The sequence below is a fragment of the Schistocerca piceifrons genome, chromosome 2 (assembly GCF_021461385.2).
Source record: "Schistocerca piceifrons isolate TAMUIC-IGC-003096 chromosome 2, iqSchPice1.1, whole genome shotgun sequence".
Lineage (NCBI taxonomy): Eukaryota > Metazoa > Arthropoda > Insecta > Orthoptera > Acrididae > Schistocerca > Schistocerca piceifrons.
The window spans coordinates 726,817,083-726,829,091 of NC_060139.1; the positions used below are offsets into that span (position 1 = coordinate 726,817,083).

Below are 12,009 nucleotides of genomic sequence, written 5' to 3' on the forward strand. Positions count from 1 at the left end.
GCCAACGTGAAATAATTAACCCACCTTCTGTTGCGAATAAATTTTGATAGTAAAGAGGTAATAAAAAATACCTTGCAAGACGCTGAAGTTTTACAGCATGAAAACGGCAAATGTAGTAAGAGATAAACATTTTTGCTTTTATCATTTTCTGAGGGGTTCAACGAGAAAAGGTACCGTAATGGTTTGAAATTATGTCTAAAGTTTATTGAAACCCACTAAGTGCCTCATTCTCACTGGATGAATAGAGTCTGGGTAACTTGCGCGCCTGAAGTTCCACTGCCTGAGGACATATACACAGTTTCCAGCTTTAATACTTGTTTCGCTGTGATGAACCTTAAACGTAAAGTTATACCACTTAATGAGTAGATTACATAGCATTTTAAATTTTTAAACTCGCTCAATAAGTATATTAAATATTGAAAATAATACTCTTTGTTGCTCCTTGAAGTTATTTAGCCACGGAAAACACTCAAGCAATAATCCATTTCATGCAACACATTCTAAAGCATATTTGGAGTAACTGAAAAGAGAAAATTAGAAATGTATGTTTTCAGTCCTGGATTTGTTTTCAGCATAGAAGGCAGTATCCATAGTCTTCAACGGAATCACTTAAGAAGAAATCCATGAGTATCGAGTCCGTAGATCCAGGTGGCCAAAAGCATAACACCGTGTCCTCACGTCCTATGCGTCACATTCAAAGGTTTGGAAAATGTTGATTTAAAAATGTGCAAACCTCCATACCGTAATAGAGGGTGCTTCGTCTTTCTGAAAGGTATAATCTATAGAATCCATATCAAGCTGTGGCGACAGCTACTGCTCAAACACGTCCAGGTAAATCAATGGTTGCTAGGGCAGCAGAATGCTGTTAGTACGGGATCTGCAATTTTCACTCACGACTTAGAACTTTTCACTTATGCACCAGCGCTCATACGCCGGCTTCAGATTCACTGTGCATGCGCAACGATCGAAATTTTGAGCTTTTTTTTTGTGTATCCATGTATCGCCAGGCATTACATAGTTATAGAATTTGTAAATGCTATTTCTGAATTGCTCTGTGAAACATAAGCTTCCAGTCAGTCATGTAGCATACATAGGATGACTTCGCATTTTTCTAACCCTTTTTGCTTTTCTTTTTTAACATAAATGCAAGAAGGAGAAGTTGTTCATAGGAGGCCATTATTTCAACTGATTGTTTCCCGATGAGAAGTGAGCAATTGTTCAAAGGTTACGAAAGCTGTAGGCAGTTCATAAATCCTCCGCCAACTATCAGCGCCACTAGTGACGTCACAAGTTGCGGCACTAGTTGCCTCGACTAATGGCGCCATAGCTTGTCTGAACCGGATTATGGACGATTACTGGCATGTGTATCACAATTCAAGTCCGCTGCAGTCGCCGTTGAACTGTTGAGATAGAGTGAATCACAATGGTTTCAACGATGCAGCGTCGAGCTAGCACTGACAGGCGAAACTGTATGCCACGATGTCCATATGAGCAATACAGCGGCCATACCGTGCGGGAAACACATTGCATCGTTCAGCACCATCTGATCACTGTGTAGTACTTACTGGTTTCACACGTCCATCACTCCATCACTGTCGTACCAAACTGCTGTTGTGTCACAAACCCATTTCCAGATGACGGATCATGCAGTGTTTCCATTCGTTCAGATTTTTGCGGGTAAGTCTTGATTTTTAACAAAATGTCCCGTGTGTCAGAACCCTGTTTGGAGACAAGGAAATGTCTCAGATATTCGCATTATGCCTTGTACTCTATCCCAATACAATACTTTGTGTGCCTGAGGTTTTGGAATATTAGCGTTATGCTACATTCGCACACACAAATTAATCCATTTTGGCCCTCAGATCCGATATATAATACGGATTTTTCGCAAACTCGACGGAAGCATGATCTTGTAAATGTCTTCATGTTCTTTTCTTGGATGTGTTGTACAGATGTTTTCTGTTTCCACTGCCTGCAGCAGTGACATTCGTAAACCATGTCTTAATGTTATCTGTGTTAATCTCAGGGAATAATAATTTCGTGTTAAAGGGTACGGTGACGATGCTGAGTGCACAATTCTGAATAACGTGAAGTCAGACATACACAAAGGTACGCTTCTGATTAACTCTTCTCAAGTGAATCTTCATAACTACTTTTTGCTAAAAATTGTTTTAGACGAGGAGAACCAAATTTCCTTAATCTGCCATTGCCTCCTTGCTCCTTCGAGGCCATTACTCGTCAGAAATGTAACAACAATCAAATCATTGGATGAAAGTCGATGCTGTTGCACTAAAAAAGGGTCATGGGCTGTGCCGCTGATCCCAGCGGAGGTTCGAATCCTCCCTCGGGCATGGGTGTGTGTGTGTTTGTCCTTAGGATAATTTAGGTTAAGTAGTGTGTAAGCTTAGGGACTGATGACCTTAACAGTTAAGTCCCATAAGATTTCACTCACATTTGAACATTTGAATTAAAAAAGGCGAAACTGGTTTAATATGCTGGCACAGGCTAAGGATATAAAAAGGATCGATTATCCTTATTCATTATCTTCCAAAAGACAAAAAAAGTACTACGTCATTCAACTGGACCAACTGGATGAAAAAAAGCGAGATGACACTTCAAAATGGCTCAAATGGCTCTGAGCACTATGCGACTTAACTTCTAAAGTCATCAGTCGCCTAGAACTTAGAACTAATTAAACCTAACTAACCTAAGAACATCACACACATCCATGCCCGAGGCAGGATTCGAACCTGCGACCGTAGTAGTCGCGCGGTTCCGGACTGACTGCGCGCCTAGAACCGACGACACTTCAACTCTAAAAGAAAAGCGTCCTCTTTCATCATGACAATACACCTCACAATGTTGCTTTCTCGAAGGGAAATACGATTTATACACCGACCGTTCAAAAAATTTCCGAGACCGATTTTGTTCCTTTATAATCGACCCCAGCGCAGTAACTATTGAGGCAGCTTGAACTAAAAACTGTAAATAAGTGTGCATTCAACCAGTAGCTATGAACCGGCAGTGTTAAATGGACGTGCGGCCATAGCATGTCACCTTTGTTGTGTCACAAATCGCAATGGTGCAACATCTGTAAATCAAGTAGTCAAGACACTATCCAAACTGTTTTGAAAGAGAGAAAAGTGTGTACAAAGTTTGTCCCATACACCCTGACTGCCGAACAAAAACAACTACGTGCTCGTCGGCTGCCGCGATTTCGCTAAAATACAAAGCACTGACAGTCACGGTAACGAAGCTTGGTGGTATCAATAAAACCTACCACAACAAAACAAAGTGCAAAAATTCACATGAAAGGTCAAAGATTTGACGAGATAACAGACATAACAACTATCTTAACTTACCTCTATTTTTATGAATCTAGTATCGAAACTTTTTGGAGTGATTGAATATGAAGTACAAATTAATGAAACAGTCATCCCCTTCTGATTTCCACCTTTTCCCCACACCTTAAAAAAATGTTAAATGTTGCTGAAAAAAATTCTAAGCCCATAGGAAAGATATACAAACCCTTGGAATCTTGAAAATCTGCCAGAACCGTTCTTTACGTAGTGTACCTACATACTCGAAAAACAGTGGACAAAGCACATTGAGTTGATGTCGAGAAAGAAATGCAATTGGGTGTACATTGCTGTTCTGACCTCGTAGAAATTCAGGTACTGTAATTCTACTCATTCCGTGGCGGATCTGAAGACAAGCTGTCGGTTTAGTGGAGCCATTTCCCTATACTAAATTTATCATTATATCCTGCCAGAATCTCAAACACTAGAAAACCTGCTGTCCCCTTTATCCGACATACACGTCGGCTGGTTAGCGTTAGGTAGGAGAGCGCGTTCCCGCGTCATAAACTTTAACGTAGCATTGGGCCGCTCCATAGACTTTAATGTAGTGGGAATACATGTCGGAATTTAAAGCTGGTGCCCTCAGATCTAAAATTCTCACGCTGATGTAACCGGAATCTTTTTATCAGTGCGACTGTGGGAAGACTGATTAACTGAAGTATTGTATACCACAATTTTACAATTTGAGAAGTTCTTGAAATGATATCAAACTGAAGCAGAACTATAAGCCTATTCGATGGGACGTCAGGTGATTAGTGGCTGGTCAACATTAATGATTTTATTGTTGTTCTTGATATTTTCATGGGTAATGAAAATTCTATAAGTTTTTAGGATTGCAGCAGATGTCGACGTCGACGTCAACGTCACCCAGCTCCAACCCCGAAACTTTATGGAACAGTTATTTCATTGTTGGCCTGGTGCTGGGAGAAGGGGGGAGGGGGAGGACTGTGTTTGAATGATAAGCAACTGAAAGTGAGAGACGTTGCACGAAACTTAATTTCTTGTTGTGCCTATCTCCTTTACGCTGGGTTTCGTACAAGATGGCAGTTATCAAGTATCCTGATGTTCTGTCCCCTGTTAGAGATGGAAGAGATGCAAGCAGGTAGGCTTATTTGTATAATGCAGCGATTGTTCTGACTTCTAATCTGGAGGAACAAAATTTGTTTCTTGTAGCATCCAATACATTATATTTCGTCCAAATTTATACTGACAATAATCCGTAATTTCCTGATTTATTATTACGACTTTCTTCTGTTGATTTAATTGGATTTTCTCATTACATTTTAAAATACACTACTGGCCATTAAAATTGCTACACCAAGAAGAAATGCAGATGATAAACGGGTATTCGTTGGACAAATATATTATACAAGAACTGACATGTGATTACATTTTCATGCAATTTGGGTGCATAGACCCTGAGAAATCAGTACCCAGAACAACCATCTATGGCCGTAATAACGGCCTTGATACGCCTAGGCATTGAGTCAGACAGAGCTCGGATGGCGTGTACAGGTATAGCTGCCCATGCAGCTTCATCACCGATACCACAGTTCATCAAGAGTAGTGATTGGCGTATTGTGACGAGCCAGTTGCTCGGCCACCATTGACCAGACGTTTTCAGTTGGTGAGAGATCTGGAGAGTGTGCTGGCCAGGGCAGCAGTCGAACATTTTCTGTATCGAGAAAGGCCCGTACAGGACCTGCAACATGCGGTCGTGCATTATCCTGCTGAAATGTAGGATTTCGCAGGGATCGAATGAAGGGTAGAGCCACGGGTCGTAACACATCTGAAATGTAACGTCCACTGTTCAAAGTGCCGTCAATGCGAACAAGAGATGACCGAGACGTGTAACCAATGGCACCCCATACCATCACGCCGGATGATACGCCAGTATGGCGATGATGAAAACAGGCTTCCAATGTGCGTTCACTGCGATGTCGCCAAACACGAATGCGACCATCATGATGCTGTAAACAGAACCTGGATTCATCCGAAAAAATTACGTTTTGCCATTCGTGCACCCAGGTTCGTCGTTGAGTACACCATCGCAGGCGCTCCTGTCTGTGATGCAGCGTCAAGGGTAACAGCAGCCATGGCCTCCGAGCTGATAGTCCATGCTGCTACAAACGTCGTAGAACTGTTCGTGCAGATGGTTGTTGACTTGCAAACGTCGCGATCTGTTGACTCAGGGATCGAGACGTGGCTGCACGATCCGTTACAGCCATGCGGATAAGATGCCTGTCATCTCAACTGCTAGTGGTACGAGACCGTCGGGATCCAGCACGGCGTTCCGTATTACCCTCCTGAACCCACCGGTTCCATATTCTGCTAACAGTAATTGGATCTCGACCAACGCGAGCAGCAATGTGGCGATACGATAAACCGCAATCGCGATAGGCTACAATCCGACCTTTATCAAAGTCGGAAACGTGATGGTACGCATTTCTTCTCCTTACACGAGGCATCACAACAGCGTTTCACCAGGCAACGCCGGTCAACTGCAGTTTGTGTATGAGAAACCGGTTGGAAACTTTCCTCATGTCAGCACGTTGTAGGTGTCGCCACCGGCGCCAAACTTGTGTGAATGCGTATCACAGCATCTTCTTCCGGTCGGTTAAATTTCGCGTCTGTAGCATGTCATCTTCGTGGTGTAGCAATTTTAATGGCCAGCAGTGTAATTGTCATGCAAATACTTTCAAACTTTCATGTGATAATTATGACAATAAGATCGGTGACCACTCTTTAAATTGCCATAATAAATTGAAGTCTACTTGGGAATAGGAAAAAGAAGCGACAAAAAATACAGAAGTGTAAGGCTATAAACAGTACCATCATAGGAAGCACAGAAGTGATAACACCATGTAACTCATACATACCAGGTAGCGCAAGGTGCAGTTTGTCAAAAACTGTAAGAAAATTAATGTAAAAGTTCGAGGGATGGTTAGCGTTGTATCATTCATACCACTGATGACGAACCACACCTTACGGCGCCAATTATGTATGTGTTACATAATGTTTCGATGTTTTTTTTATTTTTTCTCTGATGGTTTTGTTTATAATGTTACAGTTTTGTAATTCCTGTTGCCTCTATTTCCTGTTCGCACTTGGAGCCCTTAAGATAAAGTGCCGGGCTGACGCCTTGTCATACGATCCGCTATTCTTTCTATTAAAAAATGAAAAAATTAAATGATCTAGGCTTTTTTCATTTTTTAGTACAAAGAATCACGAATTGTATGACAAGGCGTCCATATTTAAATTGCATTCGACACTCCATACCCTGTCGACGAATGTATTGGATGATATGCCTTCCTGCTTTGTTTCTCAAAGAAATTTCAAGTTGAGACCAATTGGTTTTTTAATTACATAAATCCGTCTTATTATCGGCCAGGTACTTTTCCTCAACAGTCCAGAATATGAGGAATTCTTTCAGTGCCTTTCCTCTCCTCACAATAAGACGCAAATAGTTGTGATTTTCATTCTTGAGATTTATTTCATTCAGAACCGAGCCAGCTGATATCCTCGCAATTCACGATGTTCTCAGGACTCTTCTTTACATCTGTATGTGCATGTCAGTTATTCGACACTTAGTCCGTATCACTATCCAACTTCCATGTCACAAATGGAACACTACAGCCCTGTTCGGACCATCGTTTACGTTGAAATTTCATGGTTACAAGTACGATGCACACTGTTCATTGTGCCCAGGAAGATTATATAAGAATTCGCTTCCACTCATTCCCATTCTATTTTAAACTTTCAATTGGCTCTGGCGACGTGCGAAAAGAATGAAATTTTTGTTCGTTGTACGCTGAAGAAAAAAATCGCATCAAAAAATAATCGGAGTAATAAAATTTCGGAAATACATTTCTCTAGGTGACATAATAAAGTGATTAACATTGCAAGATCACAGGTTAATGTAAGCGCGAGATAAGCCACTGCAAAATCGAAATGCTCGTACATTAATAATCGGTGCAAACGCCACAGTGTCGAACGCAGGCATGCAATCATGCATGTATTGTGATATACAGGCGCCGGTTGTCAGTTTGTGGCATCGGATTCCATGCCTGTTGCATTTGGTCAGACAGTATAGGGACGTTTAAGGTGGTTGTGGATGACGCTGGACTTGTTGTCCGTTAACGTCCCATAGTGCTCGTCTGGAGACAGAGCCAGCTATCGGGCAGGCCAAGGCAACATGTCGACACTCTGCAGAGCATGTTGGGTCCCAACAGCGATATGATGGCGAGTGTTATCCCGTTGGAAAACACACCCTGGAATGCTGTTCATGAATGGCAGCACTACAGGTTGAATCACCAAACTAGCGTACAAATTTGCAGTCAACGTGCGTAGAATAACCTCGAGAATGCTCCTGATGGCATACAAAACCACATTCCAGACCATAATTCCAGGTGTAGGTCCAGTGTGTCCAGCATGCAGACAGGTTGGTTGCAGGTCCTCAACTGGCTTGCTCCCACCCAACACACAGATATCACTGATACAGAGGCAGAACCAGCTTTCATCAGAAAACACATGGATCTTCACTCCGCCCTCCATTGACCTTTCGCTTGACACCACTGAAGTCGCAAACAGATGAGGTTTGGGTTCAGTGGAATGCACGCTACAGGGCGTGTGGCTCGGAGCTGTCTTTGAAGTAACGGATATGTTACATTTCGTTGTGTCACTATCGTGCCAACTGATCTGAAATTGCTGTTTCAGATGCAGTACGATGTGCCAGAGCCAAACGGCGAACACGATGGTCTTCCTTCTCGGTAGTGCCTTGTGGCCACCTGGAGCCTGGTCTTCTTGCGAAAGTACATTCCCGTGACCACTGTTGCAGCAGTTACGTACAGTGACTACATTCCTGCCAAGTCTTGTTGCAATATCGCGTAAGGAACATCCAGTTTCTTGCAGTCCAAATACCCGACCTTATTCAAACTCATTGAGGTGTTCATAACGGCGTCTGTGTCGCCTTAAAGGCATTCTTGACTAACATCAACTCACCGCGTCCAGTCTCAAAGGTAACTGACGCTCACGTGCGCTCCTGCGTGTATTTAAAGCAAACCTGATTTGCGTATTCTTACTGGCCCTACTAGTGTCACTTTTATGAGGCTGGAGCGAAATTTGAATAGACATCATGTTTCAGATATTGAAACACGTCTACCAACTTTCGTTTATGCCACACGACGCCTTCTTGGTGTTGCGATTTCTTTTCTGTCAGTGTATTAGGATACTTTCACGCTTAATAACATTCATCGTGTAATATTGATAATGATAAATGTCCGCTCTATCTAATCATTGCGATTGCAATTTGTTAAATGAGTGTAGAAATCGCCTAAACACTACAGCAACATTTGAATAGCTCCTATCGCCGCCGAGCCATGCTCTACGCGAGGCACAATGCGCCTAGGGAAAACAACAGGCGCGCCCAGTGACGTCAGAGCCTAAGCCTACAACATGCAGTGCTAACAGAAGACGTTCACCATTCGGCTTCCAGATATAATTTCTTATGCAACGCTACAATGAATTACAATCGCGGCAAGCATTATTTGTGTTGAGACACAAGCGGTCTGAGGATGCTTAATAGGGGGAGGGAGGGGAACGTGGGGGAGAGGGGCGGCAAGCGCCTGCGCAGGACGCAGACGCACAAGAAGGCGTGACCGCTCTGTTGGGCCTGTAGGTCTTCGGCGCGCTCACTCCTCGCCGGTGGCTCCAAAGACAGTGGAAGCTGGCGCGGAGGAGTAGCCTGCCCTTCTGCTAGTGGCGTACACACCATTGTCGTCTAAAACTGTCATTCATAAGCTGCTAGCTGATATTTCAATTTAGGAAACGATATAAGGAAGATTTCGTAGAGCAAAGGTAAGTGGACTAACGAAATTAGTTGCAAGATACATGCAAGTGTGTACTATGCTATTAGTTTTTGCAAGACTTCAATAAGAAAACCCACTCGTGATGAGCTGCAAAAGATCCGATCTGCTTTCTTCCTGTAGTGGTGCATGAAAATCTGCTGGTATTAAAAAAAAAATTGTTGTGAGACCCCTGTCACCCTACATCACACACATGTGTGTGTCTGTTTACACGTTATTAATACCGTCCAAGCAACAATCGTAACTACAGCCTTATTACGAGGTTTGTTGCAAAAGTAAATAAAGCACAGAAAGTATATTTATACGTCTATATTCGTATATTTTGTCAGTTTTTGTTTTGAATGTACTCTTTAGTTTATTTTTCATAGAGTCGCTACCGATAACCATACTTTCCGTTTTTTACGAGAATAGAGAAAGCCCAGGTTCGTTTCCTGTTCCGAAACACACTTTTAGCTTGTCAGGAAAATTTATTAGTGTGTTCGTTACAGTGTACAGTGATGTAAGCACGGATAACAGCCTGTTATTACATGAAACATTGAACTTTATTTCCTATCGCTTGCTTCTTTTCTGTTCATGTTGCTGAAAACTGCTCTCGATGAGCTGCAAAAGATATGATCTGCTGTGTTCGTGTAGTCGTGGCAGAAAAGTCTGCTGTTATCATAAAAATATAATAAAGTCAGTTGTCAACCGTCTTGAACAATGTGTTGAGCAAAAAAAATTATTGTAGTTACGGACTCCACGTACTTTTCACTGCAGTAATAGGATTCTCATCGCTTTCCGGAGAATATACGAACAAGCTTTCAAGTTCACTTTTATCTGTCACACATCTTTGTCAATAGGTTACCAGTAAAACAAACTGCTAGTAGCATCAGTCTCCTTTTCTGAGCTAAAGTTGATTTTGATGAAGACTGGGGAAGATAATTGATTGTTTCGATATTATAATTACGAAAATCGTTATTACATCTAAACCAAATGGCTTACACTCAGATTCAATCATCAAAAACCTGATTACGAAAAGTAATAGTCTATTAGACGATCATGGATATTATTATTCTTAGGGCACGCTTTTTTCAAATGAAAACTTTTCTGTCTTAAAGATGACATATACTGAAATATTTTCTATAGGAAATTATGGAACGAAAATCAGCAATCCACCTAACTTGCTGATTTGTGTCTCTGTGAGAGTTGGAATTATGAGAACTGCAGAACTGGATGAAATGAGTTGCTAAACTAATTCCAAAGTACGGCTTTTTTCAGTTTAGATTCTCACCTTAAGTTTTTGAGATCGTGCTCTTATGCATTTACTACATTTATGGTTTATATTGCATCCCTTAGTGTGCTGAACGGAGTACTCTGTCTAACTTAAGTATTATGAAACGACTTGCAGAAAATCAGTCAGTCACTATTTTAAAGTCCAATTTATAAGAATTAATTACGCTCTGTGAAAGTTAACAGATCAGATCAGCGTGTCTGGCTAGCACTCAAGCACAGATCCTTGCTCGCAACAGACGCATCCCAACAGTTTTAACGTATCAAGCACTTGCACGTACTTCAGATTTCTTCTACTGATGAATATCTTCTGGGAATGATTATAATGCTCTTGTCATTTGCAAAAAAGAACTAAATATGTTGTGTGTTAATTGTAAGATCATTTACACACTCAAAGACAAAAATAACGAAGGATTGTGCGTTATGGAACGCTATTAATGATTACCGTCTACGTTTCTTGCTCCGCTGTCAATAACTTCTGAGTACTGTGCTTTCAGTGTACATTGCTAAACAGAATAATTATAAATTTCATAGCCACTCCATATACTGGGAGAGGACAAAGATGCAAACTCAGCACATTAGCATTCCCAACACGATGTAGGAAACCCATTGGCACTCAAAGCACTCCGCCTTCAGGCCACGAGTGGCCTACCGAGACCATCCGACCGCCGTGTCATCCTCGGTAGAGGATGCGGATAGGAGGGGCGTGGGGTCAGCACACCACTCTCCCAGTCGTAAGATGGTATTCTTCACCGGAGCCGCTAGTATTCGGTCGAGTAGCTCCTCAGTTGGCATCACGAGGCTGAGGGCACCCCGAAAAATGGCAACAGCGCATGGTGGCCCGGATGGTCACCCATCCAAGTGCCGACCCCGCCCGACAGCGCTTAACTTCGGTGATCTCACGGTAACCGGTGTAGCCACTGCGGCAAGGCCGTTGCCTATTGACACTCAAAACGGCTTTCAACCGTCTCAGAATGGATAAATAAAGGTCATGTGTTGTTTTCAAGGGAATCTTATGCCATTCTTCCTAAAAAATAGTGTCAATTTCAGGTAACGGCTATGGAGGTGGATAGCGATCACGCGCCCTCCTGTCCGTAGACGATCACAAAGGCTCGACAATACTGGGATCTGGTGATTTTGGTAGCCGCGGAGGAGCGGGGGGGAGGGGTTGCGACATTTCATCTTCGTGCACACAAAACCCAGTCCTGGACGAAGCAAGCTGTGTGAACAGGAGTCCTGGCAGTAACGCGAGCATGCAGAGTAACCATGGGGCCTCATGGAATACCAAGATATCGCTGCCCAAATCATCACCAAATCCCCTACATGTTTCACTCTGGACGCGCAAGTTGGAAACAGACTCATCCGACCAAATTACTTTGTCCCGTTGCTCCACAGTCCAGATTTTTTATGACTTCGATATCACGTTTTCCTGTTACAGACATTTGCATCACTAAAGAGTGGTTCTGCGACGGAGATACCTTCGCGCTGTTTTGATGTTGACATGGTTCGCAAGTACG

General features: G+C 42.5%; 1 protein-coding gene and 1 pseudogene across 3 annotated transcripts in view; one reads left to right on the forward strand and one right to left on the reverse strand.

Annotated features, from left to right (window-relative positions):
• LOC124777261 (organic cation transporter protein-like) overlaps positions 1–12,009 on the forward strand; it is a 320,726-nt gene that overhangs the window by 95,855 nt on the left and 212,862 nt on the right. Inside the window, exon 1 of one of the 3 annotated variants that reach the window (XM_047252590.1) lies at positions 9,044–9,215. The exons of the other annotated variants lie outside the window; for them this stretch is intronic. The gene's annotated coding sequence lies outside the window, so the exon portion shown is untranslated. Of the gene's footprint in view, positions 1–9,043; positions 9,216–12,009 lie in introns of those variants that run through there. 3 annotated transcript variants of the gene reach the window in all.
• On the reverse strand, positions 11,314–11,431 carry LOC124778915 (annotated as a pseudogene).